This window comes from Erythrolamprus reginae, chromosome 3 (assembly GCF_031021105.1).
Source record: "Erythrolamprus reginae isolate rEryReg1 chromosome 3, rEryReg1.hap1, whole genome shotgun sequence".
NCBI classification, from domain to species: domain Eukaryota; kingdom Metazoa; phylum Chordata; class Lepidosauria; order Squamata; family Dipsadidae; genus Erythrolamprus; species Erythrolamprus reginae.
This window is the reverse complement of record NC_091952.1, coordinates 174,876,181-174,898,640: the sequence shown is the minus strand read 5'-3', so window position 1 is coordinate 174,898,640 and position 22,460 is coordinate 174,876,181. Positions and strand designations below refer to the sequence as shown.

Below are 22,460 nucleotides of genomic sequence, written 5' to 3'. Positions count from 1 at the left end.
TTGAGAAGGGGTTGAGGAGTTGCCCCATAAGAGTCACCCTAAATTTCCTGTGACTTTAGGAGTTGTTAGAGCATCACTACCATGCCCCCTCAATTCTTAGGTCAAAAAGAAAGAAAACAGTAACATTGTTGTAGCAACAGAATTTCAATTGACAAGTAGATCTCAACTTAAGTGGGCTACAGCATCAAGGGTATTCAAAGGAGAGTATGATCATTGCATCGTTTCATAGTTGCATGTAAAACCATTCAGAAACCTTATGGGAATCTTAAGTTTTCTTTCATTGTGGCATTTGTGGGTGATAGGAATGGTGAGAAAAACTAGTAGCAATAGTAATGCAATAGCAATCCTCCTTTGCAGTGGCAATCTCTTTGCTACTAGAACACTGCTATCATGTCACCCCAAGTCCTTCTTTTCATTAAACTAGGCATATCCAGTTCCTGCAACCGTTATTCCTATGTTTTAGCCTCCAGTACCCTAATCATCGTTGTAGCTCTTCTCTGCACTCTTTTTTTAGAGGCTCCACATCTTTTTTACAGAACTGGATGCAATATTCCAAACACTGATCTTACCAAGGCATAATAAAGTGATATTAACATTCCTGTGATCTTCGTTCTAACCCTCTGTTGATGCAGCCTAGGACTGCATTTGATTTGCAACACACTGTTGGCTCATATTTAAATGATTGTTCACAAGGACATGGAGATACCTCTCACATTTACTACTGTTGAGCTAGGTACCACCTGGTCTATACCAGAGGTGGGTTGCTCCCAGTTTGTCTGAACCAGTAGCAACCCACTGGTGACATCACAATGATGTTACGGAACCAGTTTGGTTGGTGCCGATCCATGGGTGCCACCATCTTTTGGGAGGAATTTTTTTTGGGAAATTTTTCCCCAGGGTTTTTTCTTCTACGTATGCACAGAAGCTGAGTTTCTGGCATTGCGCATGCATCGCCATCTTGTTTATGGCTTTAAAAATATTTTATTTTATTTTATTTTGGGGCACTGCGCTCGTGCGCACTCACAAGGTGTGGCCACAGAGTGCAGGAGGAAGCGAACCGGCAGTGAGGTCTATACCTGTGCATTTGGTTTTTCTTGCTTAAATGTACAACCTTTTTACTTTTTTACCATTGAATTTTAAATGTAGAACAACTGTGTGCCTGTGTGCAATATGTATGTACACATACGGCATACATACATAGAATTAAATAGTATATTTTGAATGTTAATAATAAATAGATAGGGAAATTGTATCTCTTTGAGGCAAGGAGAAGCCAGGCACCATAACCCAAACCCGAACCCTTGACGTGAGTGATGTCAAGTTGGCCACCTTTAAGCCAGTCATACGATCTTTAATTTAAGCCACCCCCTGGTCACATGATCGTGAAGCCACTCCCACCTGGTCACATGGCTGGCAAGCCACACCCACAAATAAGCCATGCCCACATTGTGGTAGTAAACATTTTTGCAGCCCTTTACTGGTGGAATGTAATTTTGTTATTTTAGACTCTAATTATGAGATTTGTCATTATGTATTGTTTTTATCACTGTTGTGAGCCGCCCCGTGTCTACGGAGAGGGGCGGCATACAAATCTAATAAATAATAATAATAATAATAATAATAATAATAATAATAATAATAATTGTAATTTTAGAAGTATTGACAATACATAATTGATAGACTGGATTTTATTATGGATTTTATCTGTTTTTTTATCATTTTATCCTACAACTTTTGATTGTGTATTTACTGAGTGGGGTTTTTTTTGTTTTGGTCTATGACTGTAATAATACATTTGAATTTTGACCTACTGGTGATCACCTTTTGCAACTTCCTGACAAGCAAAGTCAATGAGGAAACTAAGAGTCACTTAATGACCATTTTACTAATTTGACAACAGCAGTGATTCGCTTTAACAACTGTGGCAAGAAAAATTGTAAAATGGGGGGAAACATACCTGACAAATTTCTCACTTTGGGGCTGAATTGTGGTCACAAGTTGAGGACCAACCTGTAGTTATCATCCTTGAACTCCTTGAAGCGTGAGCTACCTCTCCAGCAGCCGAGCTAACATATCTAGGGTCAGATTCACATAACTGAAGATTGTATCCAGGTGGCAAAGTCGAATTTCCCTGTTTCATCTGTGCTGGTATAATGTCATGGCCACAAAGCATTTGCATATCAATTTCCGTTGTTCTTTCCTGAGAGTGAATTTGTAGAGCAGGATATATTTTGCTGAAGGACAATCCCCTCTCCTGATTCAATTGGCAGTGCAAATCTCCCGCTTGCCAACAGGCTATCCTCAGAAGCCAATTAGAGGGAAAAGAGAAATAACAGCATGTTAAAGATCTTCTGTTTATATTTGCTTAATAAATGCCTGGGGACATAATCCCATAATAAACCTGTGCAATCCCAATTGTTTACCTTTCTCTCATTGGCTGATCCTAATCCCCAGACTAATCCTTCCTTTTCTCTTTAACTCCAGATCCTCCTCCATCTTAAATCCTCTCCTCTCCTTTCCTCCTCTCTCTCCGCTCTTGTTTATAGTTTGTGTTGGAAGGGATCCTGTGGGTCTATTAGTCCAACCTCCCGCTGGTGCAGGCGACCTATACCATCCCAGACAGATGGCAGTCCAGTCTCTTATTGAAGGTCTCCAGTGTTGGGGCGTTCATACCTTCTGCAGGCAGGTCATTCCACCAGTTGATTGCTCTCACTGTCAGAAAGTTCTTCCTTATGTCTAGGTTGAATCTCTCCTTGGTCAGCTTCCATCTGTTGCTCCTTGTCTGGCCCTCTGGTGCTTTCTTTATTTTATTTTATTTTATATTTTATTTTATTTTATTTTATTTTATTTTATTTTATTTTATTTTATTTTATTTTATTTTATTTTATTTTATTTTATTTTATTTTATTTTATTTTATTTTATTTTATTTTATTTTATTTTATTTTATTTTATTTTATTTTATTTTATTTTATTTTATTTTATTTTATTTTATTTTATTTTATTTTATTTTATTTTATTTTATTTTATTTTATTTTATTTTATTTTATTTTATTTTATTTTATTTTATTTTATTTTATTTTATTTTATTTTATTTTATTTTATTTTATTTTATTTTATTTTATTTTATTTTATTTTATTTTATTTTATTTTATTTTATTTTATTTTATTTTATTTTATTTTATTTTATTTTTTTATTTTATTTATTTATTTTGTCCAATACACAATGAGGGTTTTAGTGGGTATATATATATATATACACATAGTAAAATACATGATGAAGGTTATAGAGGAGATACTCATAGTAAAATATATCTAAGAAATAATAGAAAAGAAGGTATAGTAATAGAACATATCAATGAAAGAATAGAAGAAGAGATATAGGAATAGAAGAAAGGTATAGGAGATATAGGAGAGCAACAGGACAAGGGACGGAAGGCACTCTAGTGCACTTGTACTCGCCCCTTACTGACCTCTTAGGAATCTGGATAGGTCAACCGTAGATAATCTAAGGGTAAAGTGTTGGGCGTTTGGGGATGACACTATGGAGTCCGGTAATGAGTTCCACGCTTCGACAACTCGGTTACTGAAGTCATATTTTTTACAGTCAAGTTTGGAGCGGTTAATATTAAGTTTAAATCTGTTGTGTGCTCTTGTGTTGTTGTGGTTGAAGCTGAAGTAGTCGCCGACAGGCAGGACGTTGCAGCATATGATCTTGTGGGCAATAGTTAGATCTTGTTTAAGGCGTCTTAGTTCTAAACTTTCTAGGCCCAGGATTGAAAGTCTAGTCTCATAGGGTATTCTATTTCGAGTGGAGGAGTGAAGGGCTCTTCTGGTGAAGTATCTTTGGACATTTTCAAGTATTCAAGAATGGTGAAGTATCTTTGGAAAACAGTGTGAAACTCTTCTCACTGTGGTGGTCCCTCAAGTATTTGAAGACGGCTAAAATTCCTCTCTTCTTGTTCCTCTCCTCTCATATTTTTTTCTTTTTCTTTTTACAGAGGTTGATAGGATCCTCAGGTCTTGAATTTTGTGGTGCATAAAGTGACCAAGCTTCAGTCCTACTGATTTCAGGGGATAAATTTAAAATGTGAGCTATAGCTTCCACGGTGACTTATGACCACAGGTTAAAAATAATTGAATATGTTTGATGAGAAGGGCTTCAAATAGACAGCACTTGTTCAGAGGGATGACTTAGTGCTATTTCAGTGTAATTGAGCCTTAACCCCTCTTTCTTTCAATGCCCTTAATGCACCTTGCCACACAGAGTCACCATGAGTTGGACGGCCTTATAAATTTCAATTATAAATAAATAAACACCACGATGGCGGCAAACTACACCGACGTCCCAAATGGAGAACAAACAATATTCTTGGCATAGGATGCTTTAGAATCAGAGCTGGCATGGTTGAGGGGAAGATTCCGTTAAGCTTGAAGGAAATCTATTATATTAAAATGAACATAAACATATAAAACGATTGTCTCTTATTCAACAATGCATATATTAACAACCTCTGGAGTCTGCAGTTAGAAAATAACCTATTTTTTTCCTCCCTTCCCTTCCATTCTTAATTATATTGACATTGTGGAAAAAAATATAATCTTGAAATGAAACAAGTCTGTCCATGATGAATAAATCAGCTAAAGAGCAGTTGCCTAGGGGTCTATGGATTAATTTAACTAATTAAAGATAACCCAATAACAGTGCCTTTAATCTGGGATTCAGTGCTCTTTCTCTCTCTCTCTCTCTCTATTTTAAATCCAGCTACTACATGAACAGAACAAATTAAAACAATTAAGAACATGCTGCCCTCTAATGGCTTGTCCCTCTGGATGCTCTTATAGAATGTACTTTTCATGACTGCCACAAGCACTTTTTGCCCACAAATTGAAAGGAGGCGGACAGTTCATTTACATAGAGAAAGTGTTCTGTCGGGCTCTCTGGCACACTCCTCCCAAAAAATTCACAGGTACAAATTTCAGACACATACACACGTTTGAAAATTCAAAACAATGTTCTTTATAATGAAAATTCACTTAAACTAAGCCCTCTTTTGGTATAGCAAAGAGCACTGGTCTCCAAACAAACTGGTAATTTGTACAAGTCCCTTATCAGTTCTGTGATACTTAGCTTGCAGCTGTGAGGCAATTCACAGTCCTTCTTCTTTCACAAAGTGAAACACACTTTGCTCGGGTTTAGTTTCAAAGCGGGGAAAAATCAGCACACAAAAGGTCAAAGTCAGTAAAGCAGTCATGAAACACAATGATCAGATAATCCTCCACAATGGGGAGGCATACAAATCTAAATAAACATAAACAAACATAAACATAAACAATGGCCAAACCCACAGACTGCTATTTATAGCAGCCTCACTAATTACCACAGTCCCATCCAACCACATGTGGCCTCATTTTCTTTGATAATAATCTCTCAGTTGTTGTTGCCTATGCATCGCTCTCCGCATGCGTGGCTGTATCATTAACTCTTGTTCTGAATCCAAGGAGGAGCTAGATAATTGATCTCCTTCTGAGCTGTCTGCCCCACTCTCCTCCTCCTGTCACTCATGTCTTCTTGGTCAGAGGAGCTTTCATCAGCAGATTCCACCGGGGGCAAAACAGGCCTGCAGCATGTGGATGTCTCCCCCACATCCACAGTCATTGGGGCAGGAGCTGGGGCAGAGCTAACCACAACAGAAAGGAAGGAATTTAGCTCCAGTTTTTCAATTGCAACATGAAAGAATGAGAGACATTGGTCGATTTGTTGCAGTAGCAGGTCTCAAATTGTCAAATGAGGATGAGGCTTTAGGAATATCTTTGTTCTGAAGAATAACATATATACCAGTGATGGTGAACCTATGGCACGGGTGCCACAGGTGGCACGTAGAGCCATATCTGCTGGCATGCAAGCCATTGTCCTAGCTCAACTCCAATGTGCATGTATGTTCTGGCCAGCTGATTTTTGGCTTGCACAGAGGCTCTGGGGGATGGGCAAAACCTTTGGAGCCTGTGGGGGAAGCTGTTTTCACCCTCCCCAGGAATTGAATTATGGGTATGGGCACTCAGGAATGCATGATAGCAAATGCCTAAGCTCTTTTGGCACCCAGGGAAAAAAAGGTTCGTCATCACTGATATATGCATTTAAAATTAAAACAGATTGTTTCTCAACAATCCTTCAAATAGAACTACTTGCGGCAAGTAAAGTATGACACATAAGCACTTATCTCCCTGTATTTATTAATTGTTGGGTATGTTGTTGAGCCCAGAGGTTTCCAAACTTGGCAACTTTAAGAGTCAATTGCTGGCTGAGGAATTTGGAGATCTGAAGTCCCCTAAGTTAAAGGTAAAGTTGCCAAAGTGTAGAGGTCCCTGCTTTAGTCAGTCCTCATATACTTGACTCCTTCATTTCCTTCATCAAACTACAGATCTTTTAAAATGCTATGAAATGGTACTGATGGAAAAATGTAATTACTCTAGCAATTGTCGGGAGAACAACTCTGCCAAGTGAAATTCTTCCAGAAAATTGATACTCAGCTCGAAATTAACCAAATACTGTAGTTAGTTTAGGCGTAGTTGAGGAGCTGGATCTAGCATTGGAGAAAGGGACTATATAGTGTTCTTGTTATTTTTGGAAAACCTGGATGTGATTTGTTGTCTATCTTCCTTTAAAAAAGGAATTCCAATGAGCTTTCCCCCATCACAAATAAGGCTCCATATTATGAAAAGCTAATGGGAAAAGAGATTCAAAATATGTGGGAGTTCTCTAAAAAAGAAGATCCTAAAAGCACAATTGCACAAAATACTTAGTGAATATCTGAAGAAATTGACATATAAGAGGGGCATCACAGATGGAGGTAACCTGAAATTTTAAAAATAATATTAGACTGTCAGTTGGCAAAGAAAAAAGAATTGCTACAAACAAAAAAAAATAGCAGAAGAGAAACATATACCGTGTTTCCCCGAAAGTAAGACAGTGTCTTACTTTCTTTTTATCCCCAAAAGCCCCACTATGTCTTACTTTCGGGGTATGTCTTATATTGGAAAAAAATTGTCGAATTTTTTGTTTTAACCATAAAATTAACATTTAAACGCGGTGACGTATGGAGGGGGGGCGGCGCGGAAGTGGGCAGGAGGCGGCGCTCATTTGGATCAGACGGAGGCGGCAGACGCGGTGATGTATGGAGGGGGGCGACGCGGAAGTGGGCAGGAGGCGGCGCTCATTTGGATCAGATGGAGGTGGCAGACGCGGTGACGTATGGAGGGGGGTGGCGCGGAATTGGGCAGGAGGCGGCGCTCATTAAGATCAGAGGGAGGTGGCAGACGCGGCGACGTATGGAGAGGGGGACGGTGCGGACGTGGGCAGGAGGCGGCGCGCAGCTAGATGAGAGGGAGGTGGCAATACCCCCATGTTTCCCCGAAAGTAAGACATATGTCTTACTTTCGGGGTACGGCTTATATTAGCCGACCCCCCTGAAACCCCTGATATGTCTTACAATCGGGGGTGTCTTACTATCGGGGAAACAGGGTAGGTAAGCATTGAAAAGGTTGAATTACTAAATTCCTATTTTGTCTCAGTATTTTCTGAGTATATGCTCCACAAGGCAATTATGAAGAACAGAATGAAGGATTAAAGTGAGAAATTATTGGAAAATGAAGAACAAATAATTGTTACAATGAGTTTGAATCTCATAGTTACAGCATTGAAAGAACTTGCTGACAACTTGTTTTTTCTCTGGTTAAGAAATCTTGGAGAACATGTCAAGTATCATAAAACCTGAAGAGGACCAATGTCTATATCTTCGGAAAGGGGCAAAAGGAGGATCCCACAAATTATAAATCATTTAAAATTTGAGTTTTGGAGAGGTGAGATTCGTTGTTGGAAGATGTTCCATATCATTCTATTTTCCCTGATTTGCACATGGTAGGATGGGATGCACAAGTGAGTAATACTTGTTGGTAAAGTACTATCAGGCTGATAAGGTAGTGGTTCTGTCTTATCTGTCTGTAGGCTGCTTCTGGTGTATTATGTTAATAGCTGTGTGATGATATTGCACATTGAAAGGGTATTCTTTTTCTGTGATTGTTGAATTATAGAAGTTTTGATGTTAGGTTGATAAGGAAATTATTCTAGCTTATCTGCATATTGGTTGGTTTTTGTGTGATGGTGGGATGTGGAAAGTTACTGTGTGATATCTAGTATAGTATCACAATGAGTCTTTGGTGCCTCCTACAATGCAACATGCCAACACCCTGAGCCACAAATATTCGCTACCTTAGTTACTTGAGAAAAAGAATTCGGAATAGCGACTGATTGAAAATTGTATATGAGTCAGCAATGGGAAGCTCTTTTAAAAACAATGTAATTTTGGGCTGAGTCAACAGAAGTGCAGTTTCTTAATAATGGGGAGAAAGAAACTGTTTCACTTTATTTTAAATCAAACCCTACCTTGGATGCTATGCTCCCTGCTGGGTATCATATCTTAAGATGGATTCAGACAAAGTCGAAGAGAATGATCAAGGGATTAGGTACATGGTTCCTAGACATACTGATGAAACTGGAATGTTTAGCCAGAGGAAAGAAGGGATGACTAAAGAGAAATATGACAGTGGCCGTCAAGTATCTAAAAACATGATACCCAGAAGATCTCTGTCAAGGAATGGAATTGATGTACTCAAGCTTTAGAAAGACTGAAAATGAAGGGAAAAAATTCTACTGCCAAGAGCAGTTTGATAGGGGAAACAGTTCTGGGAGATAATGGGTTCCCATTCCCTTAAGAAAAGATCAGATAGTTGTTTACCATTATTCCATTGCTGGTAATTTGGATTCCTGGATGGACCAAGGCAAGGGTCAGCAACCAGTGGCTCTGGAGCCACAAGTGGCTCTTTCATCCCTCTGCTGCAGCTCTGTCGCTCAAAATATGTGTGACATCCACCAACATGCAATTTATTAAGATTTTGGACCCCCTGCAGGCCAACCATGGATAAATCCAAGAAAAGAAACATTTCAGAAAAAACCAGAACCTTTCATTCAACTATATATGCTAGTTTTGTGGCCACTCAGTTTTGTTTTCTGTGGGAAACAAGTCCAAATGGCTCTCTGAGGGTGTAAGATTGCCGACTCCCAAACTAAGGGATTAGACTAAATGCTCTCAATGGATTCTTCCAATTGTTTAATTCTAACACATGTCCTAGAAAAGCATACTTGGAAATTGTATATATCTTATGGAAATAAATGTTCTTTGCTGATTTTTAGTTTTCAGAATTTCTGTTGGAAGCCTCATTAATTAATTTTTTTTTTAAAAAAAAACCAAACCACCAAGAATTTTTTTGTTTTGAGCATGTTTGCCTGATTTTCTGTGCTATTCTGATACAACAGAAATTAACTCATAGGTAATAGTCTAGATTCGGAAACCTAGCTTATTGGATCAATACTGCAGAAGAAAACCGGTTTATTATCCACTTCATTCTTCTTGAGATGGAAGTTGTTCAAAAGCTGATTCAAGGTAACATTGAACAAATTATTTATTTGATCCAGAAACTTGATGATAAGAATAAGGCAACTGGATATACAGAAATTCTCAGTAAGCTATCAGATACCGCTTCTCGCTTATGGGAGCTGAGTCACAAATGTTTCACACACAAATCTTTGCTAAAGAATCTGCTGTTATTGGAATAAGGTACCATCTATAACCACAAAGATCATTTGTCTGTGGAAGGGAGTGTCTCATGATTTTTTGACAAACATCGAAGACTTAAGACGTCAAGGTGATTTTTAGGGCACAGTGTAAACTGAAAAGGAAGGAAACTAGAAAGACCAGTTGTTGGGTTAATGACTAACGAAATGGAGAGAGCAATGACCAGATATAATCTGGTTGTCTTTGGCAGAAAATTCCAGGATGTTGCTTAGGGCAAAGGTTTAGGGCAAGAGGAAAATAATATGCTTCTAAAGATGAGCCATGTAGTCTTTCACTGCCATTCCATTCCTATTACCCTAAGCCATAGTGTAAATCAGTAACCCACAATATGCTATCCTTATATCACCTTTATTTTTTTTAATATAAGTACTTGCTGGGGGAATTCTTGGAGTTGAAATCTATGCATCTTCAAGTTCCCAAAGTAGAGAAATGCTATTTTAAAGGAGCTGCCGCCTGCAATTTTAGGAAGAAATTATTGTAAGGTCTTATTATGAATTCACTTTAAAACTCTTACTAAAGTTTTAATATTTTTTTCTAGGTACATAAGAGGCTTAAACCTATTTACCATGATATCCAGTGATGGGCTACCAAAATTTTTACTACCACACTGTGGCCGTGGCTTACGCATTTTGTTTCAACATCTTTCAGTGCAAATTGGGTGCTCTGGGGTGGAGCTCGAAATTTTGTTACCGAAACTGACAGTTCCCGTAGGAGCCCATCACTGATGATATCCTAATATGTCAGTGCCATTAGCTAGGCCAGTATGATCCTTAATAATGCAGTACTCATGATGGAAGGTTAGTCCCATTGAGCTCTACCAACATGACTTTTCCAAAAATATGCAAAGGATTGGAATGGTTGAAATCTCCACATTGCTGTTGCTCAGAAAAAGTATTTTCAAAGCCCCATTTCTACCTATCCCACTGTTGCTTCCACATTGTTCAGGAGTTAATATAATTTCTTGGTCTGCTCAGTTTATTACATACATCACCTTATATCCGTAACGGCGAATCTATGGCACGTATGCCGCAGGTGGCACATGGAGCCATATCAGAGGGCACGCAAGATTTTGTCCTGTGTCAACTCCAGTGTGCATGCGTCCACTGGCCAGCTGATTTTTGGCCTAGGGCAGTGATGGCGAATTTATGGCATGGGTGGCACAGGTGGCACGTGGAGCCATATCTGCTGGCGGGGAGAAGCCTCCATGGGGCCTCCCTAGGAGTCTCCTGGGAGGAAACAGGGCCGGGAAAGGCGGCGAGAAGCCACCCTGGGGCCTCTCTAGGAATCTCCTGGGAGGAAACAGGGCCGGAAAAAGCGGGGAGAAGCCACCATGGGGCCTCTCTAGGAATCTCCTGGGAGGAAACAGGGTCAGAAAAGGCGGGGAGAAGCCTCCGTGGGGCCTCTCTAGGAATCTCCTGGGAAGAAATAGGGCCTCCATCCTTCCCCAATCGCACACATTATTTGCTTTTACATTGATTCCTATGGGAAAAATTGTTTCTTCTTACAAACTTCTCTAGTTAAGAACCTGGTCACAGAACGAATTAAGTTCGTACATAGTAGTACCACCGTAGTTGATAAGATAAAGAATCCTGATATTCTTCATCTCTGGAATAGGGGGAGAGTTGGGGAAACGGATGGAGAAAAGCTTGCAACACAGCTTAGTCTAAGATCAGTTGGAGAGCAGAACTGACTAGGGTTCTTATCTTATTATTATCTTATTTATTAGATTTGTATGCCGCCCCTCTCCGCAGACTTGGGGCAGCTCACAACAGTGATAAAAACAGTATATAATGACAAATCTAATAATTAGAATCTAAAATAATAATTGTACATTTAAAAATCTAAAAGCAAGGAACCCCAATATAAAAACATACATACAGTCATACCATGCACAAAAACTACATAGGCAGGGGGAGATGTCTCAGTTCCCCCACGCTTGACGACAGAGGTGGGTTTTAAGGAGTTTACGAAAAGCTCACAACACAGCTTAGTCTAAGATCAGTTGGTGAGCAGAACTGACTAGGGTTCTGCAAGGCACCTGGCTGGAATGCCAGCTTGCCTTGCCAAGGAAACAATAGCAGCCATAAACGGAAGGCAGAGATGATGCAGGATTTAAGCCAAGAGTTTCTTGCCACTGTGTGATCCGTGGCTGAGCAAAGCATGGGAAGGGGAGGATGTGGAGCAAAACCATTGGCTACTGCTTTCTGAGTTCCCAGAGAAGCTGGATTTTTTTATTTTTTTTCTCTTGCATACACTCTGGTCTTCTAGACGGATTGTGTTACTTGCTGTTTTGCAAGCCCAGCCAATACTGCAAACAAAGGCAAAAACACTCTAAATCATGTGCCTGTAAAGCCTATAATTAGGACTGGAAGGTGCTTATTTTACCCGCAGAAGCCAGCAATTCAGGCTACCTGAAGGAACAAATCCCTCAGCAGTCATTTCAGAGAGGGAAAGGCTGGGACTGTGTGAAAAAGTTATTTGTGCCGTGGCTGGCTGAGGTTTTCCTGGAGTCTTTGTGCTCAGGCTCAGTTCCCAAATAGCAGGCTCGCTGCTTCTCTGGTAAGGGGAATTAGCAATGACTGTTTTAAACTGGAGCCGTACTCTCTCTGTGGTAAGTTGTACTTAAAAATAAGTCTCAAATAGTAATGCAATAGCAATAGCCTTCTCTGTGGCGGCCCCGGCCCTCTGGAACCAACTCCCCCCGGAGATTAGAACTGCTCCCACCCTCCCTGTCTTTCGTAAACTTCTCAAGACTCACTTATGCCGCCAGGCATGGGGGAGTTAAGATATTCCTTCCCCCTAGGCCATTACAAGTTATGCATGGTACATTTGTGTGTATGTTTGGTTTTATAATAAGGGTTTTTAAATAAATAAATAAATAAATAAATAAATAAATAAAGAAATAAATAAATAAACAAACAAACAAATAAATAAATAAATAAATAAATTTAGACTTATATACCGCTTCATAGTGCTTTTACAGCCCTCTCTAAGTGGTTTACAGAATCAGCATCAGGGGTCTGGTAGTTTAATCCAGGGGTGAAATTCTCCCAGTTAGCTCGTATCTATCGGTTGTTGGAGAACCGGTCGCGAAGGAAGCGCGAGGCTCCGCCCACCCAACCAGATGCCACCATTTTGGTTCTTTTACCCTCTGTGCATGCACAGGGGGTAAAAGAACTCAAATCGTGGCTTCCAGGCAGAGCCTCACTCTCCGATGACTGATAGGCACGAGCGAACCGGAAGCATTTCACTCGTGCCTTAACCTACAAGACACTTCCTGCATTCATTTATGGGACCCGGATTGTGGGGGCAATATGCTGGCTCTGTTAAAAAGTGCTATTGCTAACATGTTGTAAGCCGCCCTGAGTCTAAGGAGAAGGGTGGCATTAAAAAATTGAATAAATAAATAAAATTGAATAAATTCCACCCTGGATTAAGGTACCCTCTTTTACTTAAAACCAACATATTCCACTCCCTCCAAACAAGGGGCAAAACTTTGCAGAATCTGGCACATCTTGGGAATGTCTGGTATGCAAACAAACTGCCACACAGGGTTTCCTAGGAAGAAGGTCTTAGAACATTGATGGCAAAGCTTTTTTCCCTCGGGTGCTGAAAGAATGCACAAGTGCCCACACCCATAATTCAATCCATGGTGTTCTGCCAGGCTCTCTGATAGGAGCCTCCTGAAAATTCAAGGGTACAAATTTCAGACACACACGTCTGAAAATTCAAAACAGTGTTCTTTATCACAAAATTCAAAATAAACAAAGCACTCTTTTTGTATTGCAAAGAGCACTCTTCCTAAAACAACCGGGTAGTTTGTACAATTACTCTTAAGCAGTAATTAAGTACTTAGCTAGCAGCTGTGAAGAAACTTCACACCCCTTCTTCTTCCAACGAAGTGAGACCCGCATACACACGTTGCTCTGCTTTGGTTTCAAAGGCGTGAAAAAGCAACAAAGTCCAGCAACACAAGATTCCTGATGAACTCCGATCAGATATTCTTCCACAACGGCCAAACCCACATGCTGCTATTTATAGCAGCAGCCCTAATTACTGGAGCCCCACCCAAACACAGGTGGCCTCCCTTATTTCCTGTAATACTTGGTCTCTTCTACGCATAATTCTGCACTTGTGTGGGTCCAAAACGTCATCATCTGAATCAATGGAAGATAAGGGAGATTGACTGCCTGGGCTGTGTGCCAAGCCCTCCTCTGCCGAGTCACTCCCACCTTCTTCTTAGTCTGAGGAAACTAAACTCTGAACTGATTCTGTTGGCAATAACACAGGCCTGTGACATGTTAAAATTTCCCCTGCATCCACCTCCCCATTCCCTGGGGCAGGATTCTGGGCCAGAGCCAACCACAACACATGGGGAGGTTGAAACCGCTTCCCCCATCCCCCTGGAGGCCCTATGGAGGCCAGAGAAGTCCTGTTTCCCAACTTCTGGTGGGCCCAGTAGGCTTGTGTTTTGCCCTCCGCAGGCTCCAAAGGCTTCCTTGGAGCCAGGCGAGGGCAAAAATGTCCTCCCCCATCCCCTCCGGAGGCTCTCTGGAAGCCAAAAACACCCTTCCAGAGCCTCCACATGAGCCAAAAATCAGCGAGCCGGCACACGCATGCATGCTGGAGCTGAGCTAGGGCAACAGCTCGCATGCCAGCAGATATGGCCCCCCATGCCACCTGTGGCACCCGTGCCATAGATTCGCCATCACTATGGCCACCAGAGCCCATGATTTTGTAGATTCCATTGCAGAATCATGGAGTCCAAAAGAGCCATGGAGGGCTTTCAGTCCTACTCCTGTCCTTCAGGACATTATTCCCTATCCCTACAGGTTGTTCTCCTTTCTCCCCCAACACCAAAAGTTTTGTCCGGATACCACAGGCAAAGAGGTGAGCTCCTGGAACAGCACACTGTACATTCCTGCAAGAATGTGAGTGTAAAAAGGCTGAGACTGGCATTAAATACTTCATACTTCATATCACCACAGTGGCTAGGATCACCTTTGCCCCATTTTGGAAATATTCCGGAAACCCCCCCCCCCTCCCCCCCCCCCCCAGAAAGCACAATAATTAGCAAAATTTATGAATTTATGGATTGGCTAACAATTGACTTGCGAGGCCAGAAAGAGTATTTTGAAATATGGAATAGATGGTACCATTGGATCGAGCACAAAAAAACAAAATTAAAAATAAAGAGTTAAAATAGAAGCATAACATGTAAATATGTATATAGAATTTTATAGTATTTTAGCTATTGTAATAATATAATATCAGTACAATATGTCCAAATATTGTCCCACAGAGTGGGCCTTCTCCGGGTCCCCTCAACTAAACAATGTCGTTTGGCGGGACCCAGGGGAAGAGCCTTCTCTGTGGCGGCCCCGGCCCTCTGGAACCAACTCCCCCCAGAGATTAGAATAGCCCCCACCTTCCTTGCCTTTCGTAAGCTCCGTAAAACCCACCTCTACCATCAGGCATGGGGGAACTGAGATATTCTTTCCCCCTAGGCTTCTACAATTTATGCATGGTATGTTTGTATGTATGATTGGTTTTATAACAAGGGTTTTTAGCTGTTTTAGTATTGGATTGTCACATGCTGTTTTTATCACTGTTGTTAGCCGCCCCGAGTCCAGGGAGAGGGGCGACATACAAATCCAATAAATAAATAAATGAATGAATGAATGAATAAACCAACCAACCAACCAACCAACCAACCAACCAACCAACCAACCAACCAACCAACCAAACCAAACCAAACCAAACCAATCAATCAATCAATCAATCAATCAATAAAATATGAGGTAACTCAATAAAAAAGAAGATGCAATGATGTAACAATGCAGAATCATTTGTTGTATTTATTGTATTATTGTTTTTGCAAAGAAGACTGAAAATTAATAAACTCTATTAATTTAAAAAGAAAAAAAGGCTCAGACCAGAAGAGGAAGTCTGACTGGGATTGCAGGTTTTGATGGAGAAGCCTCAGAATTTCCACCAAAATGATACGCAGACGATGAAACCACGTCATTCCAAATTATAAACCTATGAGGACTATAGGGAAGAAATATCACAATGAGTCACAGTCTGGTTCTTTGAGAGAGGAGAGAGAAAGATTCGTGGTCAGGTAGTTTTCATTAACCTGTCTAGGAAACCCAAGTTTTTATATTTACTTCCTGGATGGTGCAACTTCACCCCAGCCCAGGTAGACTTAATTAACTCCTCAGCTGTGTAAAACTACCACTTAAGCAAGCTGATCTCTCAGCTCCTGCAGTTTCTTTGTGGCTCAGCAGGTTGCACGACCACATGATGGCACTAAGCTTAGGGTGCAACGTTTGCTTCTGTGGATATGCATGACTGGAGTCTTTCTTGCCAGAACAAGTGATTCACAGCAAGAATGCCTCACTGCTGTGTTTTGAGAATCATCTCACAGGCAAGTACAGTGATACCTTGTCTTACAAACTTAATTGGTTCTGGGACGAGGTTCTTAAGGTGAAAGGTTTGTAAGACGAAACAATGTTTTCCATAGGAATCAATGGAAAAGCGATTAATGTGTGCAAGCCCAAAATTCAACCCTTTTGCCAGCTGAAGCGCCCGTTTTTGCACTGCTGGGATTTCCCTGAGGCTCCCCTCCATGGGAAACCCCACCTCTGAACTTCTGTGTTTTTGCGATGCTGCAGGGGAATCCCAGCATCACAAAAACGAGTGCTTCGCTGGCAACGGAAGTCCGAAGGTGGGGTTTCCCATGAAGGGGAGCCTCAGGGGAATCCCAGCAGCGCAAAAACGGGTGCTTCGCTGGCAACAGAAGTCCGTAAGTGGGGCATCCCAGCGGTGGGTTTGTAAGGTGAAAATAGTTTGTAAGAAGAGGCAAAAAAATCTTAAACCCCGGGTTTGTATCTTGAAAAGTTTGTATGATGAGGCATTTGTAAGACGAGGTATCACTGTACTGTATCTCGTAAAGAGGTTGTGGTTTCTTAATTTTGCTTCCTCCTTCTTTGAGTTGCTCCTTACTACACTGATCTGGCCAAACTGCATTGGTAGAGTTTACTGCTGAGGGGAGGCAAAGAGTTAAACCATAAAGTGTCAGCAGATCAGCAATTTCCTGTCAAGTCCCAATCACATGCTCAGCTTCATTCTCTCATCAATACACTCCTAGCTATGAGACGTTGCCTAGTGTCAGTCATTCAAGGAAACAGGCAGGGTTAGAGATCTCAGGAATAATCTTTATTGCAGTGCAGTAGAGAAACAACATATTTTTTAAAAGTTATTTATTTTGTCAAGCGTGTATATGATTACAAAGTACAGTGGTACCTCTACTTATGAACTTAATTCATTCCGTGACCAGTTTCTTAAGTAGAAAAGTTTGTAAGAAGAAGCAATTCTTCCCATAGGAATCAATGTAAAAGCAAATAATGTGTGCAATTGGAAAAACCACAGGGAGGGGGGGAGGTCCTGTTTCCTCCCAGGAGATTCCTAGAGAGGCCCCATGGAGGCTTCTCCCCACCTTTTCTGGCCCTGTTTCCTCCTGGGAGATTCCTAGAGGGGCCCCATGGAGGCTTCTCCCTGCCTTTTCTGGCCCTGTTTCCTCCCGGGAGATTCCTAGAGGGGCCCCATGGAGGCTTCTCCCCACCTTTTCCAGTTACAGTTTCAAAGGCTCAGGTTTGTAAATGAAAATGGTTCTTGAGAATAGGCAAAAAAATCTTGAACACCCAGTTCTTATCTAGAAAAGTTTGTAAATAGAGGCATTCTTAGGTAGAGGTACCACTGTATAAACAAAGTATTAAACATGATTGTGAATATATAAGAAGTACAAGCATGGTTATGAATACAGGAAATTTTACAAAGACATTGGTACATTAGGATAGGGACAGTAGGCTTACGCATGCCCCTTACAGACCTCTTAGGAATGGGGTGAGACCAATGGTAGACAGTCTAAGGTTGAGGCAATTGCATTTTCAGACATTGACCACTTTGTTGCTGAAATCAATTTTTTTGCAATCAAATTTAGGGCGGTTTACATTAAGTTTGATTGTATTTATTGTGGGCTTGTGTATTGTTGCGGTTGAAGCTGACAGGTAGGACATTGTAGCAGATAATTTTGCATGCTACACTTAGGTCAGATCGAAGGCGGCGTAGTTCTAAATTATCTAGGGCCAAAATCTCAAGTCTGGTTGGCATAGGGTATTCTGTTGCAAACAGAGGATTGTAGTACTCTTCTTGTGAAATATCTCTGGATATTCTCAATTGTATTAATATCTGATATGTAGTGTGGGTTCCAGACAGATGAGCTGTATTCGAGAATTGGTCTAGCAAATGTTTTGTATGTTCTGGTTAAAAGTACAATATTGCCAGAGAAGAAACTATGCAAGATTAGGTTAACTGCTCTTAATGCCTTCTTAGCAATGCAAACATTTTACAAGTTTCTGTCTGCCCTTCTTTTACATGAAACTAAAGCAAGGCAGTATTTTGAATCTCCTTCTCAGGACTAAGTAGTCTTTTCTCAAAATCCCGTCTTAATGGTTTACTCATTTCTTCAGGATCTCCAAGGTTATCTCTTCATTTCTTTACAACTTATTTAGGGATCAAAGATAAAAGAAATGATAGCTATTGTGCCCTCCAACTGTTTTATCTCCCAACCAAAGTGTTGCTCCAATCTCAGAACAAAGTGGCAAGACCAGTTTGCCTAGACAGTGCAGCAACAGTAATCAGCAACCAGTGGTCCTCATCTCAATACTGGGGCTAGGACCATGGAGACATTGCTGTATCAACTGTTTGTACCAGTGACTCTACCCTCTTCTAATTTCTGAACTCGTGGAAAGGTAACAAAAACCCAGATTGGATCTCAAATCTAATTTACACAGAAGATATTTAATTGCCTCTGATTTTAATTTGAATACTTTAATCATTGATCTTTATGAAGATCAATGATGAAAGTATTTAATTTAAAAAATGAATATATTTCCACAATTTTATGCATAAGCTCTTGATATTTTATTTAGATGAACTGCTCATTTATTCTGAAGATTCCGCTTTCCAATGTTTATGTTTAAGCAGATTTTTTTTTAAAGTTTTGTAGCTAAGCTAAATAAATATTTATTTGAACTATCAATATTAGATTATCTGAGTTATTTCATTTCCTTGAAAGGAATTCAGATGGATCCAGGTAAAATACACATCATCTTGGATGCTCCTTCCATTTATCGGACATATGCATTTTGGATGCTTTACCAATGTTTGCTATTAATTTGTTCTGGGGTGGGTTCCACTTACCTTCACCACCAGTTCTCATCGTGATGTTTCGTGTGCATGTATTCGCTCCCCTCACACGCTATGAGCACTCTTGCTAATTTACTTCCGTGCATGTTCAGAAGGTGGTTTCATAATAGTCACTTCTCTATCTAGCCAAGGCCTGAATTGATTGGGACCAGTGAGGTTCCACAGAGTCGGCCTCCTCCAGGTTCCATCAACCAGACAATGCCTTCTCTGTGGGGGCCCTGGCCCTCTGGAATCAGCTCCCCCCAGAGATTTGTACTGCCCCCACCCTCCTTGCCTTCCGTAAGAGTCTAAAGACTCACTTATGCCGACAAGCCTGGAGCCACTAGATCTTTGCCCCCCCCCCCCCAATGAATGCATTGAGAGAATATGGAGTGAATGGAACAATTGCTTTTTTATGATTTTTTGGGGTTTTTTTAGATTTTTAATTAGTTAATTGGAATATATAATGTATTGTATATTTTATATGTTGTGAGCTGCCCTGAGTCCTCAGAGAGGGGCGGCATAGAAATCAAATAAACAAAAAACAAAAAAAACAAATAAATAAATAAATGAATGAATGAATGAATGAATGAATGAATGAATGAATGAATGAATAAGTGTAATATGAATATAATGATTTCTTGTACGGTTTTTATCATTATGAAATGTAATTTAATTTAATTTATTCCACTTCTATGCTGCCCAATCCCATAGGACTCAGGGCAGCTTACAACAATTAAAAAACAATACAGTAATACAATAGTAAAAAGAAGTCAAATATTAACAATAATTATAAATAATAATTATAAAACCCCAATTATAAATTCCACTAAAATAACCCCATATAAAACCCCTAAATCCAATCTAACAACATGCATACCTGTCAAGCATAATTCGGGCGTGTCAGATGTTAAGTTTTATGGCCTACAGGCCTATCAGCAAAGCCAGGCCTTAACAGCTTTTCAAAAGGCCAGTAGAGTGAGAGCAGTTCGAACATCTGGGAAGGGGGGGAGGGAGTTGGTTCCATAGAGTTGGCGCAGCAACAGAAAAGTACTGCAGGCTACTCCTGCTGACTGCCTGCTGACTGCAATTGGCCGATCGAATCTCACCAGGGTCAAGGTTGACTACCATCCTTTTGAGGTCGATAAAATGAGGAGCCAGATTGTTGGAGGCAACATACTGACTTTGTAAATAGTGATGGATGAACCCAACAGTGTTCGGGTTTGGCAAGTTTGGCCGAACTTTACGCAAAATTCGGCCGAACCCGAATTCTAACACGAACGGGGAATCCCTCCCACGAAGAGATTCTGGGGGTGGAGCTTTGACGTCACCGGCAGGTTGCTAAGGACGCCAAGGTGATCACTTCCTGGATGAACATGAACACAACCCCGAACTTTGCCCGAAGTTTGAAAAAATTTCGGGTTCGTGTTCGGCATACCGAACACCGCAAAATTCAGTACGGATCCGAATTGTGCGGGTTCGGTTCGCCCATCACTATTTGTAAACAATTTAGAAAGGGCTGTAAAGCACTGTGAAGAGTGCTATTGTTATTGCTAATTTATATGAAAAGATTGAATAACTAGTGATGCTTGAGCATCCATTTCTTTTGGTACCACTTAACTCTGCCCTACTTGCATTTAGCAGCTCTTTCCATGCTAAGGCTGGTAGTCCTTAAATACAAGAGAACCAACAATTTTCTGACCCCCTTCCAACAATGAGAAGTAAAGAACCGTAATTTATGGGCCTTTAATCCATTGCCATTCCCTCTGCCTACCTACATGCTCCATACTAGTCATTATTGGTGGTTTGCATCACCAAAAACTGGTTGGGAAATGTAGCTTCTGGGGTTTCAGGTGTTGCAGCCTCCACTATTCCAGGATAGGGATGGAGGAGTGGCTGTTATCTGAAACTCTCAGAAAGCCTTTAGGCAATTGTCCCAGACAATAGCCAGATGTGAGATCCTCCTTGGAAGATTGTTTTTTGCAGACCAATTAGGAGGGCTGCTTGCTTGCCCAAACAACTTGATGCTATATCTAAGTTGCCACTGTTCTGTGTAAAGCAGCACAACACCAGACTATGAAATCAACTCCACTGGATTGTGAAAATTACTTTTATAAGATTTTTCCTATTGCTAAACGAGTTTTGCCCCATTTTAAGACATTTCTTGCCACAGTTGTTAAGTGAATCACTGAGTTGTTAAGTTAGTAACCCGGTTGTTAAGTAGAAGCTAGCTTCCTCATTGACTGCTTGTCAGAAGGCCAAGCAAAAGTTGTAAGTGGTAGAATAAGCCAACTTTCCTCAAGATGTTTGGCTTAATGTAATGAAATATTGCATTTTTAATTTTTTTTTCTCCACAATTCCATTCCTATATCAATACACACATAACTTAAAATATATCAATAGCATATATATATATATGTATACATTTAAAGTACTTGAAATAAATAAATGTTTCTACCACAGTTATATGCAAAAAGAGGAAAGCAGATGCTTCTGCTATTCTTCCCTGTCCTTCTCTTGTTTGTTTCATTGATGCTGGCGGGAGGCAGAGAGATTTAAAAATGGTCAAGACGGTGGCCACAATCAAATGCTCAAGGCCCCGCCCCCTTTTACATAGCTAAACCGTTATGGTTGCCATCTTGGTCTTTCTTATACCCACCCTGTGGGTATAAGAGTTGGCCTTCTCCAGGTCCTGTCGACCAAACAATGTCATTTGGCGGGCCCCAGGGGAAGAGCCTTCTCTTTGGCGGCCCCAGCCCTCTGGAATCAACTCCCCCCAGAGATTAGAATGGCCCCCACCCTCCTTGTCTTTCGCAAATTACTCAAGACCCACCTTTGTCGTGAGGCATGGGGGAGTTAGGATATTTCTTCCCCATGGCCATTACAAGTTATGTATGGTATGTTTGTATGTATGTTTGGTTTTTATAATAAGGGTTTTTAGTTGTTTTATTAAATTGGATTGTTACATGTTGTTTTTTATCATTGTTGTTAGCCGTCCCGAGTCTGTGGAGAAGGGCGGCATACAAATCCAATAAATAAAATAAAATAAATAAATAATAAATAATATTACTCCCTCCTTTTAACTGGGAGTTAACAGGTAACCCTAATTTGCTTTAGCAACAAAGTGAACCTCTTAGGCATTTCAAAAGCTACAGTTTAGGAGTTTAATTATACTGAATTCTAATTTTGCATTTTTACCTTAAGAAATATAACTCTTCAGTGTGTCTGTCTGTCTGTCTGTCTGTCTGTCTGTCTGTCTGTCTGTCTCTCCTCTCTCTCTCTCTCTCTCTCTCTCTCTCTCTGTATGTGTGTAAATTATGCCCATTCTAATATTTCTGAAAGGTTCTCATTTCACTCCTTTTAAAAAAGATTTAAATAATCCTTACTTAGCTGTATATATAGTCTCTATCTGGACTTAGAACTTGTCTTTGCATTTAAAAAAAGGGAATGGCTGCCTCAAGCCCATGTGATTTTTGGCAGGTTAACACTGCCACCTGCTGTGAAGCTTGAAGGCGAGT

At 40.5% G+C, this 22,460-nt stretch overlaps 1 long non-coding RNA gene across 1 annotated transcript in view; it reads left to right on the top strand.

The window, feature by feature from the left end:
* The first annotated feature begins 15,987 nt into the window (after positions 1–15,987).
* The window catches only part of LOC139165868 (uncharacterized), a 41,275-nt gene continuing 34,802 nt past the window's right edge, over positions 15,988–22,460 (top strand). Inside the window, exon 1 of the long non-coding RNA XR_011558825.1 lies at positions 15,988–16,120. This is a non-coding gene — a long non-coding RNA (uncharacterized lncRNA). The remainder of the gene's footprint in view (positions 16,121–22,460) is intronic.